Source organism: Pelodiscus sinensis, chromosome 7 (genome assembly GCF_052426305.1).
Source record: "Pelodiscus sinensis isolate ZL-2025 chromosome 7, ASM5242630v1, whole genome shotgun sequence".
NCBI lineage: Eukaryota > Metazoa > Chordata > Testudines > Trionychidae > Pelodiscus > Pelodiscus sinensis.
Window position 1 is genome coordinate 32,767,543 of NC_143058.1, and position 17,133 is coordinate 32,784,675.

At 42.4% G+C, this 17,133-nt stretch overlaps 1 protein-coding gene across 3 annotated transcripts in view; it reads left to right on the forward strand.

Moving 5' to 3' along the window:
* The first annotated feature begins 4,474 nt into the window (after positions 1 to 4,474).
* GPD2 (glycerol-3-phosphate dehydrogenase 2) overlaps positions 4,475 to 17,133 on the forward strand; it is a 135,398-nt gene continuing 122,739 nt past the window's right edge. Inside the window, exons 1-2 of one of the 3 annotated variants that reach the window (XM_075933427.2) lie at positions 4,476 to 4,682; positions 5,232 to 5,337. The gene's annotated coding sequence lies outside the window, so the exon portion shown is untranslated. Of the gene's footprint in view, positions 4,683 to 4,863; positions 5,338 to 17,133 lie in introns of those variants that run through there. The other 2 variants (XM_075933429.2, XM_006125658.5) reach the window with 2 other exon arrangements.

Sequence of the window (17,133 nt, forward strand, 5' to 3'; positions counted from 1 at the left end):
GTAGCACAGAAGGAATGGAGGCAGTACAATATCATGCCACCCTTCTTTCCATGTTGCTCCTGGTGGCAACACTAACTTTCTGATTGCCCACCTTGAAAGGTAGAGCTGCCACCAGCAATGGCACAGAAGGAAGAGTGGAAATACAATATAGTGCCACCCTTCCTTTTGTGCTGCTGGTGGTGGTGACACTACCTTCTAAGGCAGGCATCTGGCCAGTGGTGTTGGCAGTCTGATCACCCCATTTGGAAGGCAGTGCAGCCACTAGCCATGGTGCAGAAGGAAGCATTGCAATACCATACTATGCTACACTTTCTTTTGCACTGTTGTTGGTAGCAGCACTGATTTCTGAGCAGAGTGTCCAGGGAGTGGTGCCTGTTCACACGACACCCAGCTCAGAAGGCAGTGCCTCTGCCAGAAGTGGTGTAGTGGGAAGAGTGGCAATACCATAACATGCCACCCTTCCTTCAATGATGCTGCTGGCAGTGATGCTGCCGTCTGAGCTGGGCACCTGGCCAGTGGCCACTACTTTGTAGCTTCCCAGCTCAGGAGGCAGCCCCACTACCAGCAACAATGCAGAAGAAAGGGAGGCAATACCATATTATTCCAAACTTCCTTCTGTGCTCGGGCTAGTGGTGGCACTGACTTCAGAACTAGGTGACCTGCTAGCGGCTGCTGCTCTGCTGCCACCCAAATCAATAAATATTACTGCTCACCTGATCAGGATAGCGATAGTGACTATGAAATGTGATGGGAGATTAGAGAGGCTATAAAAATTAAAAAATAATAATGGGGGATTTCAATAGTCCCTATATTGACTGGATACACGTCCTTTCAGGACAGGATGCAGAGATAACATTTCTTGACACTTTAAAAGAATGCTTCTTGAAGTAGCTGGTTCTGGAACCCACAAGAGGGGAGGCAATTCTTGATTTAGTCCTAAGTAGAGCCCAGGGTCTTGTCAAAGAGGTGAAAATAGTTGGAAATAATGACCATAATATAATAAAATTTAACATCCTTGTGGTGGGAAAAACACCACAGCAGCCCAAAACAGTGCAACAGTGGCTTAACAACCAAATAAAAGAAGCAACGAGAGATAAAAAGGCATCATCTAACATCACCATCATCATCATCATCATCAACCATGGGCTCAAAGGCAGTTGGTGTCTGATGCCTCCTTCACTTTCCTTCCATTTTCCCTGTCCAGTGCGGAGTGGCTTATTTTTTGTAGTCTAGCTCCGCGCCAATCTACCATATCATCTACCCATTCTGTGTGGGGTCTGCCTCTCCTATTTGGACCATCCATTATGCCGAATACCAGGGTCTTAACTTTTTGCTCATCGTTCATTCTGCAGATATGCCCGAATAGCTGTAACTTCTGGTGTATAACCTTCTGCAGTAGGTTCTCTTTTGGCTGTATCTTCCTATATAATTCCTTGTTGGTGACCTTCTGCATCCATCCTATTCTCAGGATCTTTCTATAACAACTCCTCTCGAATGCCAAGTGGAAGTTAAATCCTAGTGAGGAAAATAGAAAGGAGCATAAACTGTCAAATGAAGTGTAAAAATATTATTAGGAAGGTCACAAAGGAGTTTGAAGACCAGCTAGCCAAAAATTCAAAAAGTAATAGCAAATCTTTTTTTACAAACATCAGAAGCAGGGAGTCTGCTAAACAACCAGTGGGGCCACTGGATGATCAAGATACTAAAGGAGCACTCAAGGATGATAAGGTCATTTAGGAGAAACTACATTAATTCTTTCATTGGTCTTCATGACTGAGTATGGGGGGGGGGGAGGCCCAAACTTGAGCCATTCTTTTTAGGTGACAAATCTGAGGAATTGTTCCAGATTGAGGGGTCTGGCTTGGTGAGGTGGTGCATCAGTGTGAAGGTGCATCCCCTAACCAAATGGGGGGCAGGAGAGGATGTGGCTCTGGCTCACTCAGCTCAGTGGGGCTGTCAGTCCACTCCTTGTGTCCAGGAATCTGGAAATCCACTTCATTCTCAGGTCCATCAGAGTGTTTGGTCTATTAGTCTCTTTGCTCCTTTCTGGAGCACTGTCCATGGATAGCTCTCTAGCAGTCTGCTGATTGGAGTTCCTTTATCTTGCTTGCTAACTTCTCTTTAGCCGCTCCACCAGTTTGCTGGAAATCAGGTGCCTTCATGTGGATTTAGCTGCCTAATATAGGAACATCAGATTTGCCAGCCTGGATCAGAGCAGAGTCCATCTAGCCATTTTTCTGTCCCTGACAGTGACCAGCACCAGCTGCTGCAGAGGAAGGTGCAAGAAATACTGCAGTGGACAACTGTGGAATAACTTGTCCACAGGGAACAATCTTCCTGACCCCAGTCAGTCAGAGGTCAGATTATACCCTGATGCCTGAAGTTTCTAACCCTTTCAAGCTTCTGGTTGATCTTTTTAATTTGTACTCGTGTCACTTTGGAATAGGACTTTCTCTATATAAACATCCAATTCTTTTTTGAATGTTGCTAAGATTTGGGTCCCACTGAGTCTTTGTAGCAATAAGTACCATAAGACCATTGTGTTAGGTGGGAAAAAATGGGATTTTTTTTCTACTGGTTTTAAATCAGTTGCCATTCCAAATCCTTGAATGTTGCCTTGCCTTTGAATTATGCCAAAGGGTGAAAAGAAGTTCCCGATTATCTTCTCTAGATTATCTGTTACTATGCTAAGGACATGATCCATGTTTTAAAAAGGTTGGTGCTGAAATCATACATCCTAACATGTAATTGGTTAAATTATTCTGACCCCAAGTAGTAGTGCAGATCTGGGAGTTAAAGAATGATTCTGGGAAGACTCCTGCAGTAATTTATACAGAGATAAAATTTCCCAGGAGAAAATGAGGTTTGGGAGGCTTGTTTACGAGTGTTTGCAAAGAAATGGAAACCAAGTCAATTGCAAATTCTCAAGCCATAATAGGCATAAATTTCCCGCCCCCCCATTTCAGCACTACTTTTTTCATTACATCTGTCTATTGCAGGGACACTGTTAACTTGAATTTAGGACCTTAAACTTCATTCCTGACTGGCAACTTTGCCTGTCTCAGTTTGAGACACAGTACAGGGCCTGACTGACAGTGAGTGAGTGCTCAGTGCTGTCTAAAAGCCCCCTTTAAGGTGCATCAAGTTACCCCTTCTCCCCAATCACTGAGCATTTCTAAACATAAAGGCTGTGTCTACATTGCTTTTGCGCCAAAACTTGCTGCTTGTCTACACTGGATGTGAGTTCTTGCGCAAGAACACTGACGTTCTAATGTATGAAATCAGTGCTTTTTGTGCAAGAACTATGATGCTCCCACTCAGGAATAAGCCCTCTTGCACAACTGTTCTTGTGCAAGAGGCCAGTGTAGACAGGCAACATGACTTTCTTGCGCAAGAAAGCCCTATGGTTAAAATGGCCATTAGAGCTTTCTTGTGCAAGAGAGCGTTTACACTGGCACGGATGCTCTTGCGCAAAAGCACGTCTCTTGCACAAAGGCACATGCCAGTGTAGACGCTCTCTTCTGGAAAAGAGTTTTTGCACAAGAACTCTTCGGCAAAAGAGTTCTTGTGCAAAATCATTCCAGTGTAGATGTAGCCTCTGTCTTCCATTTATGTAAAAAAGATGTTAAAAACCATAAGTGCTATGAAATCCATCGAGTTAGACTCATGCTGGCAAAGTGGCTAGGAAGTGTATTTTCAACATGCAGTCCTTGTATGTCTGGGACCATTCCTAGGCAACTCCCATGACTTGAGCCTGATGTGCTAGTTCTGAGAGAGGGGCACATCCCTCACCTCTGTTGGCCAGAAGCTGGGAATGGGTGACTGGATGAATCACTCAATGATTCCCTCTGAAACACCTGACATTGCCTGCTATCAGAAGATACTGGGCTAGATGGACTATTGGTCCGACCCAATATGGCTATTCTGATGTTCTTACATAGAACCCAGAGGTATCTGCCCTCTGCTACCCACTAGTCCTCCTCTCCCCCTTCCAGAGCTGAGCTAGGACCCAGGAGGTCTGATGGGGTCTCTGTCTCTGGCAGAGCTGGTGAAGTGACAATAGAAAAAGTCTAACTTTTCACATGTTCATTTTTTTAAATTGTATCCTTTGGTATATATGGTTGTGCCAATTTTCTTCCACTATTTGATCTGAGGAAGTGGGTCTGGCCCACGAAAGCTCATCGCCTAATAAACCATCTTGTTAGTCTTTAAAGTGCTACATCGTCCTGTTTTTAACCCTAACAGTGCCCCTAAGTGACTTGCCACAAGATGTCAGAACACGTCCTTAGAGCTGAGTGGGTCTAATATTTCTTTATTTGTTTATATAGGAATGAGACACGTGGCTCCTGCTAACTTCTACTTTATCTGCCAGAAAACTAGGGGTTTTCAAGCGCCTAGGTAGCCCTTGGAGTCATGGTTAAAGTTCCCTCCTTCCCCCGTTCTCCAGCCAAAATCCGAAATGGCGCCCTTGGCATGAGATGAGGGGGATCACAGCGCGAGCCCCCCCGCAGCTGCCGGGAGAGCTCCACGCTGCTCCCCTCCTCGCAGCAGCTGCAGGAGGTTCCCTTTCAGGCTCTGGTTACCAGCAGACACGCCTCGCGCTGCCTAGGTGCCGGGCGGGCCAGTGCCGCAGGGAAGAGCGGCTGTGGGAAGCAGCAGCAGCAGCAGCAGCAGGAGGCACGGTAAGGGAGATGCCGGGCTTTGCATCCCGGGGCAGCGCTGCGCATACAGCGGGGAGCCTTCGCCTGCCCTCCGCTCGGGGCAGAGTCGGTTCCTTTGGCACCCGCCTCGGGCAGGGCGCGGACAAAGCCAGGCCGGGGGGCGGGGAGGTATAAATAGGCGCAGGATCAGGTTGCATCTGGGCCTAGTGGGAATCGCTAAGGGGCGGGGGTGCTCGGGCCCCACTATAACGGCTGGATCCTGCGCCCAGTGGCGTTAGCTTCCCCTCGCGGGCACAGCCCAGGGCAACCGCTGCCTCTTCGCAGGGCCGGGCCGCACCGCCGGGCAGCCCGCGCCCAGAGCTCGGCCTCCCCGCCTCCTGCTGGCGCTTTGCCCTGCCATTGGGCGAAGGAGACGCCAGTTCAGCCGCCTGCCCTGGCCCAGCCCCCGTGGACTTCCGTGTTGCCTAGTACCTAGCAAGCCCAAGAGCCGCTAGCTGAGGGCGCAGGTACCGGGGCTGCTGGCTCGGAGCTGGATTCGCTCCACCGCCTCCAGCTTCTCTTCTATCCTAGGCGGGAAGGACCTTGCGGGAAGCATCGGCTACTTATTGCGGAGCAGTTCGTGGTGTTACAGGGAGCAACAGCCTGACTAGGCTCTTTGCCAGCCAATTCCTGCTTTGTAAGTGCCTGTACTAATTTTTAAAAAGCCCTTTGCTTTGAGTTGCCTGCATGTCAGTAGTAAAGTAAAGAGGGATGCTGGGGGAGAAAAAGTGCAGCGTGCCACCCAATTCCATTTACATATACTGGGCTGGCAGAGCTTTTATGAAAGGGTACTTATGGGAGGCAGGAGCACTAGCAAGTAACCTCATCGATAATTTAATAGTATAGGTACATGTAAAATAATAAAAAAAGGCTGGACAGCATAACATATATTGCCATGCCAATGCCACCCTGGCTGGGTTTATAGGAATTAATTGGGATCAACTCTTGTGATCTTATTGACAGAATCACATAAGAGCACTGCTGGGCTGAAACCATTTCCTCAGTGAGTCATCATCATTAGAAGGCATTTTTATGTTCAAGGGGCAGGAACAGTTTAACTTGGGCAAGCTACTTCCAGGCCACTGCTTCAGGACTTAGTTACTAAGTTTTGTGGCTTCATAACAGTGATGGATTGCATTGCTTCTTACTTCCTAGATAAAATATTAATGGATGTATCAATGCTTTTGTAGATGGCAAGTGACTTTTTTGCTTCAGTATTTAATTCTGATGTAAGTTTTGTATTTGTAGTTGTGGATGCAGTGAGGGGGGAAACACTGCAAAGTGTTGCTCAGTGGTTGTAAAAACAAACCATAAATAAGATAGCACACTGGTTATGAAATTAAGTATAATCCCTCAGAGTTCTATAAACAATCCTTCTGCATTAACCCCTTCTTGCGAAAGTTCTAACTTTTACAACTCAAATAGATTATTATAAATGTCCTGGGGATACTCATTCATTCACATCGCACAATTAAACAGGAATTTCATAGTGGAATGTGTTTTATATCAGAAATGACAGTTATTACTTAAGAGCTGAAAGTGTTTACATTTTTAAAATGATGATATAACGTATTTGTTGCATGAGGTCCTGATAGGTCCCTTGTTTTGCTTCTATGTCATCATCCCTTTCAGTAGTTAAGTACACTGAAGATTCCTTAATATTCTGAAGCTCTCTTGTTTTATATAGTGATATTTCAGACAATTCTCAAAACATTGTGGAATCTGGTTATCTTTTCTGCTAATGAAGCATTCTACTATAGTTAAGGTGTTGCCTCTCCTAAAAATGTCTCTGTTTATATATGAAGCAAAATGCAGGACAATGTAGCACTTTAAAGACTAACAAGATGGTTTATTAGATGATGAGCTTTCGTGGGCCAGACCCACTTCCTCAGATCAAATAGTGGAAGAAAATAGTCACAACCATATATACAAAGGATACAATTAAAAAAAAAAAAGTGAACACACATGAAAAGGACAAATCGCATTTCAGAACAGGAGGGGAATGCGGGGGGGGGGGGAGGAAGGAAGGTAAGTGTCTGTGAATTGATGATATTAGAGGTGGGGAGAGTGGGATGTCTGTGAGCTAATGGTATTAGAGGTGATAATTGGGGAAGCTATCTTGGTAATGGGTAAGATAGTTTGAGTGTTTGTTCATTCCTTCCTGGAGAGTGTCAAATTTAAACATGAATGACAGTTCAGAGGATTCCCTTTCAAGTGCAGATGTCAAAGGTCTTTGTAGCAGAATGCAGGTGGTTAAGTCATTGAGAGAGTGTCCTTTCTGGTTAAAATGGCAAGAAACTGTTTTCTCTTTGTGATCTTGTCTGATATCTGTTTTGTGGGCATTAATCCTTTGGCGAAGTGTCTGAGATGTTTGTCCAATGTACATAGCAGACGGACACTTTCGGCACATGATAGCATAGATTATATTTCTGGATGCGCAGGAATATGTGTTCTTGATCTTATAACTCACTTGGTTAGGTCCAATAATGGTATCAGCAGAATGAATATGTGGTCAAAGCTGGCAACGGGGTTTGTTGCAAGGGAAGGTACCAGGGTTGGTATTAGTGTGGTATGTCCTGTGGTGGTTGGTAAGAATCATCTTGAGGTTAGGTGGTTGTCTATAGGAGACTATGGGTCTATCTCCCAGAGCCTCTTTGAGTATGGTATCCTGTTCCAATATAGGCTGTAGTTTATTGATAATGTGTTGGACAGGTTTAAGTTGGGGGTTGTAGGTGATGACAAGTGGTGTTCTATTGTTGGTTTTCTTGGGTCTGTCTTGAAGTGGATGGTTTCTAGGTATTCGTCTGGCTCTTTCAATTTGCTTTTTTATTTCTCTGGGTGGGTAGTTGAGATTTATAAATGCTTGGTAGAGATCCTGAAGCTTCTGGTCTCTGTCAGTGGGATTAGAGCAGATGCGGTTGTATCAGAGGGCTTGGCTATAGATCAGGGGTGTCCAAACTTTTTTGAAAGAGGGCCAGATTTGAAGAAGTGAACATGCGTGAGGGCCGTCCCCGCACTCTCAGCCCCAAGGCGGAGGGCCCGCAGAGTCGGAGGCGGGCGGAGAGCGCAGGGCACGCCGGCCCGGGGGCAGGGTGAACCCGCAGCCGAGCGGGGGAGCGGGGCTGCGGACGTGCCCTACAGGGCAGGCTCTAGGACCGCGGAGGCCATGGGCGGTGGCGGCGCGGCTGGAAGCGGTGCGCTGGGCGCGCCAGTTCAAAAGAGCGCCGGGGAGCCAGGAGAGGGGGAGGAAGCGGGGGCCGTATTAAATCGGAACACGGGCCGCAATTGGCCCGCGGGCCGGACTTTGGACATGCCTGCTATAGATGATGGATCGTGTGGTGTGTTCTGGATGGGAGCTGGAAGCATGTAGGTAACTGTATGAGTCGGTGGGTTTTCTGTAGAGATTGGTGTCTAATTTTCCATTGTTGATTTGTACTGTGGTGTCCAGGAAGTGGATCTCTCGTGTAGAATGGTCCAGGCTGAGGTTGATGGTGGGGTGTAGGTTGTTGAAATCTCTGTGGAATATCTCCAGTGTTTCTTGGCATGCGTCCAGATCCTAAAGATGTCATCGATGTACCGTAGGTAGAGAAGGAGTGAAAGGGGACGGGAGTTGAGGAAACGTTGTTCTAGGTCAGCCATAAAGATTTTAGCATACTGTGGGGCCATGCGTGTACCCATGGCTGTGCCGCTGATCTGGAGGTATAAGTTGTTCTCAAACTGGAAATAATTGTGGGTGAGAACAAAGTTACATAGGTTCTATGGCAGTGCTATCAGGCTGGCAGTGGTGTCCTCTGGGATAGTGTTTCTAATTGCTTGTAATCCGTCTTCATGTGGGATGTTGGTATATAGAGCTTCTACATCCATGGTGGCAAGGATGGTGTTATTGGGGAGGTTATCGATGTTTTGTAGTTTATATATTGTACTTTTTTTTTTTTTTTTAAAGAATTCTGATTGACAAAAAGTAAATGTTTTATAACAAGCTAGTCACCATATTGGAACATTGATTGAGGCTTGCTTTCCTATTGGAAAGCACACAAATCTGACTGTAAGAAGATAAATACCACATAAATCTGACTTCAAGATGATGAATACTATCTACAGAATACCATAACCATGGTAACATTGCTAAACTTTTGAAAATGAAGGGAATTATTTTAAATTTGCATTTTAAAAAAGATTTTTCAGGGACTAAAATCTTTTGAATTGGGTATTTTTATATATTTAATTTCCAGCAGGATTTCCTTCAGCTTTTATCTCTTCTAGCCAGTCACTAATTGCTGGGGAAGTGTCTGGTGTGAAGGCCTTTAGTATATACCCTCAATTATATGAGTTATTTTCCCAGGCATAAAAAAAATCAGCTCTACCTCCCATAGGAGTACACCCACTATATGGAAGCTGATTCTAAAGAATCTGGAAGTTAGTCCTATTTCCCTGGCTGTTGGTAAGAAGTAGGAGCTGTGTCAGAACTCCCACTTTCCCCATTGTTGGGGCAAAAATAATCTTTTCCCTTTCCCATAGAAGCTGCATTTTCTCCATCCTGTCTTTTTTGTTGTTGTAGGGGAACTTGCTTTCCTCTCAACCCTAGCACTTCATGCTGCTGCTTAGAGCAAACGTGGGGAACCTCAGGCCTGGGGGCTGATGCAGCCCTCCGCTTACGTGGATCTGGCCCCTGAGAGTTGGGGCTGAGCCCATGCTGTTGAGGGATGTTTTTTTTCTCATTTGTGTGCAGTCCCTGACTGTTTTTTGTGGGTCAGTGTACTCTGACCCAAAAAAGGTTCCCCACACCTGACTTAGAGCTTTCTCAAGCAGCAACAGAATGAAATTGACAAGACTAGGCACTTGCACTGCTTCTACTCAATAGCCTCATATCAATTTCACACTACTGCTGTCTGAAAAAGCACTGAACAAGTAGCAGGACATTGGAGTTCTGTTTTTAGAAGCAGACAACAATGATCACACTTGGAAATTCATCTTCATGACCATAAGAGATGGATTTCTATAAACATTTTTAATTCTTATAGTTCCTAATTTATGAGGGAGAGTTTCTTTGTCTCTGGTGACTGGAGTTATCAAGGTCTGAATATTGCACAGATATTATTGCAGTAGTAAAACTGGTTTCTGAAAAACTTCTAAAAAACCCCAAATAGTCTTGCAGCACCTTAGAGACTAATAAAACATGTAGATGATACCATGAGCTTTTGTGGGCACAACCTACTTCTTCAGATGAATGGTCTCAGAACCATTCTACTTCATTACCCATTCTTACTACAGATGCTATTCTTGTATTCTCTCTCTCTCCGTCTCCCTCCCCAGTACATATATATCCAAATACACATGCTCTTGGGATCAAAGTTTGTGAATATTAGCTGGGAGTCCATAGAGAGCTGGCTGGTCACATTCTAGCTGCATAGTCACTTTAAAAGATAGCTAAAAGTATAATAAATACTTTCCTAATATTACTTTCCCATGTGAGGTTACTGTAAGTTGCTACAAGATAGTTATGTGATTATAAGTGAAGGGGATATGATTGGTTGCACATGGCAGGAGAGTTTGTCCAAGAGACAGTTTGTCTATTTAGATGCGGTCCATCTTACGATAATTCTTGAGGTATCATTGACATGATATATTAATTTTGTATATGTAAAATGTTGAATGCAATAAATATTGGGAGTTTGACTTTGCAGTGGATTGTAACTATTACTTTCATTGGTTCTGTGCATTATGGTGGTGTCTTTTATTCTGTGATCCCACAAGTGAATATAGATAGATTCCATTTGACTGATTTTTACTGGGGCTAGGTAGTTATCACCCTAGGCTAGTTAGGCCCATCTTCTGATTACTGATTGTTAGTACTATAGATAGCACTTATTAAACAAGTGAATTTAAGTGCTTGGGATCTTCTAGACTTGACTGCTTGTTTTCTGAGCTCTGTTCTATTTTTATTCCTGTTCCTGTACTCTAGTATCTGGGCACTGACAAAACTGTCTAAGCTTTCTCTGCTCACTCTGACTACTTCTCCAGCCCTGTAATCTTTAACCAATATCCCTCCTATTGATTATTTCGCTCACAAACCTCTTCTGTTCTTTCCTTTAATTTTATTGGAAGTGCTTCCTGTTTCTGACCAGGTAAGCATCAACCTTAATAAAGCATTATTCATCCTTGGCGCCCCTTAAGGTGCAACCTTTGTGGTAAATTATGTTAGAAGGTCTAATTAAATCCTCTTCAAGACTGGTGTGGGCGAACACTTTGTCACAAGCTCTGTCTAAACAGGGCCCTTTTGAATTTTTTTTCCTCAGTGTTGCTATACAGCATCAATGTAAGATGGAGCTTGTACTCATAAAGTTTACCTACATTATTTATCTACATCTACACTGATGTAACTACATGGTGCAAATTTCTCTATTTTTGATAAAACCTGAAACAGTAGGTACAATACCTGCAGTGCTACATATTTCTTTGTATGACATGTGATAGTGTGAACAAATGTTATATTCGTCAGCAAGGGTTAGTAGGCTGAGGCCAAATCAGCTTTCCCTTCTCCTCTATGGCATTTGAAGCTGGTGTTTGGGGGAGGAGTTGTAAAGGAAGAGGTCCGCTCAGCTGCTGCTTTAGTGGGAAGGAGAGCTGACTTGGAGCTCTTATTGTGAGGAGAGAAATTTTGCTGGAGTTAAGAACTGGGAATACTGCTATCTTACCAGGGTTTCTTCTAGGGAAGGGGTGAGTTTATTTTTTTCATGTATATTTTGGGCTTTTTTGGGTAGACCACATATATATTTTTTACTTTAGAAGAAGTGTATCTGTTATGTATATCTTGGAGGGATATGTCCCCTCATCCTGGAAAGCATTGAAGGTTGGGCAGAACAGTGGATGACCAGGAGGAAACCATAGGGAGAACAACTAATGTGCTATGCCAAAATGGAGCATGTGGCCACATAGTAATTAAGGAACAGATTGGATGTATAATAGTGTATTCAGTGGTAATAATTTTTATACAAAAAATTAAGTGCAGTATTAGCCAAACAGAGCTGTTCTATGTCTCAGTCACTTATGGGAAAGATAATACAGTATTAGAAATGCTCAGCAGTAAGAGGCAATGATTGAAGATTAGTTATTAACTTTTACCTAGTGTGTGATCACTAGGTTTGACAGTTAAGAACATAGTCAAGTGTCTATGTCCTTGTTTCTGTATTTCCATGAATTCCCTTGTACAAGTTTTTCTTTGTATCAAATTAAAGGTTGGATAAGTTCTGGTTGCTGCATATCTAGTCATATGTATGTAAACACAGTACAGAAGTTACTTTAAAGATACTTGAAGCAGACCCTCCTAATAACCTGGTATCATCTAATATATTATTGTCTTTAATAGTAAATCTCTGTCTTTAAAAATAGATTTTTTTGCTGATATATTTTATTATATAAAGTACTACTGTAATGGTATAGAATTCTGTACTTTGAATTTTTACTGTGCAATTTCTATAAAGATGTTTAAAAAGGTCCCTTTTACTTAATAATATGCTGCATTGCTTTCTTAGTATCATGAATTAGTGTCTGGATAATTAATGTACTGAATGTTCCATGGAAGGATAGCCAATCATTACTTTGTCTTTGGGATTCAATATATCATTGTTGTTTGTGTGATTTATGATTAAGGAGTATGTGTGATACGACACAAAAACAAAAAGTCCCTGGTTCAAAGCACTTACAAACTAAGTGTAAGACCAGAGACAACAGATGGATATGGAGACTGTTGGGGGAATACAAGGAAGCAGTAAGACAATAGCATGATAGCCTGTGGTCTCAGCACAACGGTAGCCTAGCTGTTGTCCAGTTTTCATAGTTAGGAGGCCAGAAGGGGCTTACTGTGCTAATCTAATTTGACCTTTTGCATACCTTTTGACCACTGCTTCTCAGGATACAGTTTCTCATCCTGTTTGGTTTACATTCTTTGTTCTCACATGTATACATTTACATTATGCTATATTAAAACACATATTGTTTGTGTTTACTAAGTGAATGTTAGTTTGCTCTGAATTGATGACTTTTCCTCTTCATTATTTACACTTCCCCAATTTTTTGAGTCCTCTGCAAACTTTCAGTGATGATTGTGTTTTCTTCCAAGTAATTAAGACAAATATTAAATAGCATAGAGCCACAAACTGATCCCTTTGGGACATTACTGGAAACATACCTGATTGATGACCATTACCCATTTACAGTTATATTTTGAGACCCATTAGTCAGTTTTTAAGCCATTTAATGTGTGTCATATTAATTTTATATCATTCTAGTTTTTTAATCAAAATATCACGTAGTACTAAGTCAAATGCCTAGCAGATGTCTACGTCTATTGTGTCAGCATTATTTCCTATTATAAATGTATAATCTCATAAAATATATCAATTTTTTTGACAGGATCAATTCCAACAGCCCTTGTTGATTGGTATTAATTATAGATTTTTTTTAAAAAAATTCTTTATTAATCGAGTCCACTCACACTATTATCTTGCGTGGGATTGATGTCAGGCTGACTGATTGATTGGTTTATAATTAACTAAGTAATCGAATTTACCCTTTCTACAAATTGGTACATTAGCTTTCTTCCAGTGCTCCGAGACTTCTTGAAAAGCAACATTAATGGCCTCTAGTGAGCTCCTTAGTCACTTCTTTTAAAACTCTTAGATGTATGTTAACTGGACCAGCTAATTTTAATAGTGTATGATATTTAGTATCTGCTGTTTTAATGTCCTTCAGAGATTCCCATCATGTCTTTCTATTCTACTAGTGTTTTCCTCAAATATAGAAAAAATATTAATTGAATACTTCTGCTTTTTCTGCAGTAATTATTGGTAATTCTACCATTTTCCTCAAGTAATGGATTGATACTGTCATTAGAATTTTTTGTTTCTAATACATTTTTTAAAAAACCTCCTTTGTATCATCCATAATTCTGCTGTCTATAGATGTCTCTTTGTCCTTTGCTTCCCTTATACATTTTCTACAGTTCCTAGGTTCCTGATTTATATTTGTTACTATCAACTTCATCTTTTTCCCCCATTTGTTATGTATTTTTAAAGCTGCCTTTTCTTTCTCTCTAAACCAGGTCAGTTTTTAAACCAAATACAGCCTTCTTCCAAGATTGTGGATTTCTGGGCATCTAATAAATTGTTCCTAATGATTTCCAATGGGAATGTAAAATTGTGGTGCACTAGTTAAACAAAATGTTTAACCAGTTAAATATTATCCCACAGGTGGTAGACTGCTCTATCCTGGCTGCATGTTGAATGTCAGTTGATAGCTATACATTCATGAGGAGATGTTAGAAAGATGCACTGAAATTTTAGTTTGGACCGAAGACAGGTCTAACTGGAGAGAGAGAGAGATCTGTGAATTGTCAGTGAATAGGTGTAATTAAATGGGTTTGTAGGTGAGCTTACTCAGAGAGAAGTGTAGTAAAGAATAAAGCCCTTTGGAATTCAGAGGCTTACGTGTATGCAGCTGCTGTGGCCGGGGAAGAGGCACACTCTTCCGGCTTCAGCAGCAGGGCAGGATTAAGAAAGGGGCTTTACAGGCTTAGTTTGGGGCCTTGGGCTGCAGTCCGTAAAGTCCCTGTATTCTGGTGTGTGTGTGTGTGTGTGTGTGTGTGTGTGTGTGTGTGTGTGTGTGTGTGTGTGTGTGTGTGTGTGTGTGAGCTCAGCATGCTGCTGTTCCTCAGTGCTTGGAAGTTCTGTCTCCACAGCTCCCATTGGCTGGGAAACATGGCCAGTTGTGGGTGGTGGTGCCTGCAAGTGAGTGTGGGGCAACGCGGGCAGTGTTGCACCACTTATTGTCTCCCTACCAAGTGGGAGATGCTCCACATAACATCCTGTACCCCAAAGCTGTGCCTGAGCCCCCTCCTGCACTCTGATTCCTACTGAGATCTTGCATTCCACCTCAGCCTCTTGCCCTGAGCCCCCTCCTACATTCCAAACACCTCATGCCCCCACAATCCTGGGCCACTTCCCACACTCTGAACCCCTCAATCTCACCCTCACCACTGATTGTCCATGTGCAGAATGAATTTTGTTAAGTGCATTAATATGGAGGTGATGTGTTGCATATTATTTCCCTATTGGCTCTCATAAAATTCATTCTGCAGATGGACATAAAAGTTAGAGAACACTGGTTTGGGGTGTAGCAGTGTACTCCAGGCTAGGATCAAGGGGTTTGGCATGTGGGACAGGAATCAGGGCTGGGAGAAGGGGTCAAGGGTTCAGGTTCTGGGTGCTGTTTGTCTCAAGCAGCTTCTGCTATGTGGAGGCGTGGCTAGGCGGCTCTGTAGGCACCACTCTTGCAACTCCCATTGGCAATGGCTCTTAGCCAGTGTGAGGGACGGGGGTGGCACTTGAGGCAGGGACACCATGGAGCTGGAGGGGGAATATGCCAGCTGTTTCCCAGGACCTCTGTGGTGCAGAGGCTAGCAGAAAGCCTGCAAGCTAGGTGGCACTGCCACCACTGTAAGAGGCCCAATCAGTGGTGCTTTTTTGATTGGGTGTTCTGGATGAAATCTGAACTCCTAGTCACCCTAAAGGAGAACCAGGAAAGGACAAGATTTCAAGAAAAAGGGTATGGTTGAGTCTTTCAAAGGTGGTTGACAGCTTAAGGAGAATGGAGAACTGCTTTGGAGATTTAGCTAGAAAGGGGGCATTAGAAGTGGGAAGGAGTAGTTTTGGTTGAGTGCAGGGTGTGGAAACACTCCAAACTTTAGTTGTAGGAATGGAGTTAGAGATGAAAGGGAGATAGGAAATAGTTGGTGAATCGAGCATAATCAAGGTTTTGTTGTTGTTTTTTGCTTATGATGGGAGAGACTAAAACATGTTTGTGTGAGGAACTTTAGGGGTGAAGGAGAACAAGGTAAGCCATCTTTTCAGACATCAATTTCCTATATGAAAACATTAGGCAATTTTTTTTGTAATTTCTGCTCAAGCAATAGTTCTTTGCCATTCTTTTTTCTACCCTCTCATAAGTATAGTTTAAGAATCATACTCTTTTAAATATCCGCTTCGATATATGGTTCCCATTTTGAAATATAAACCCTTGATGTTTCAAAGCAAGGGTTCTCATTAACATGTAAGGCAAGCAACAATTTAGTTTTTAGTTTTATCTGTATGGCTTGTTGTGTTTATTTGAAGGCAGGGAGATATGTTTCTTGTTTTCTCTGTGTGGTTTTGTCTTTATTTGCTTTTCCTTCATAAGATAGATCTTCTAGTCTATTTAGTATAAATGAGTTAGAGCTTACTATATTTACTTATGTAACTAGTCCTTATGCAAGTGGGTGTGCCAGAGAAGTTTGTGGGACCATTCAGATGAATAGGAATGCAGGATTGTGCTCTTAAGACAATCATGTTTTGTATAGCATATAACTGGACACGTAGCTGTTGGATCTTCCATACATTCAGGTGTGTTGGGAACAACTTAATGAAGAGAGAGTGAAAAGATAACATGCACATTTGGGAAATGTTGGAAATACAAACAAACATTAGAGAAAAGATTGGGGGGGGGGGGGAACCTAATTGTGAAGCAGATCAGAGAAAAGGGGAAAAACATGCTGTCAGAAGAAGACTGAATAGATTTTAGCAGAATGAGAGATTAACACAAGAAAATAGGTAGGTTTTTGATAACCTAACAGTAACAAATTTTGTATTTATTTTAATGAATTTAACATGTGGAAGAAAATGGCAATTTAGATGAAAAATATTCTGAACTTACAAAAGGTAGCCCATCATTGGTATGAAATAATCCTCCCTCCACCTTTTCAGGTCATACTCATGGGAGATAGGGAGTGAAGAGGGAAATGTGTTTGTAATTTTGCCTTTAAAAAGTCTCAGCCTTTCCTTTCAAAGCTGAATGTCAAGCTGCTTCTCTCCCTAGTGTCCAAGTGCAACCCCCTTTCAATTAAAAAGGAAAAAAAAGTCACTGTTTGGCTTCTGCCCTCAGTCACAGTAATGAAGAGTGTGCCTCAGTGCTCACTTGGATCCCTGCAAATAACTGTAGTTTCCCCCCAACCCCAAAATACCAGAAGGTGTTATTTCACACACACATTTATTTTCAAGTAAACTAATTACGTTTAGCCAAAGTTTTATAATAGAGTAACAAAGGAATGGCTTAAAAAATGTGTTGCCCCTTGTGTAATCAATTCCTAATCCATTTTAACCAGTTTCACTGATTTTTTGATTTAAGAACATAATTGAACAAAAACACTTAGATTCGTCTCAGTGAAGTTTCAAAATGCTCAGTGGTCGTCCACCTAGAAAGTGTGGGCTAATATTAATAATTTTGGTGAGACCCTTTTAATCCTAGTTCCTTTACTGAGTATCTATCCAAACAGAATACATATACAGTACTTGCATACTTATTTGTATTGCCCTGGGAGAAAGTGACTTTTCTATACATGTTT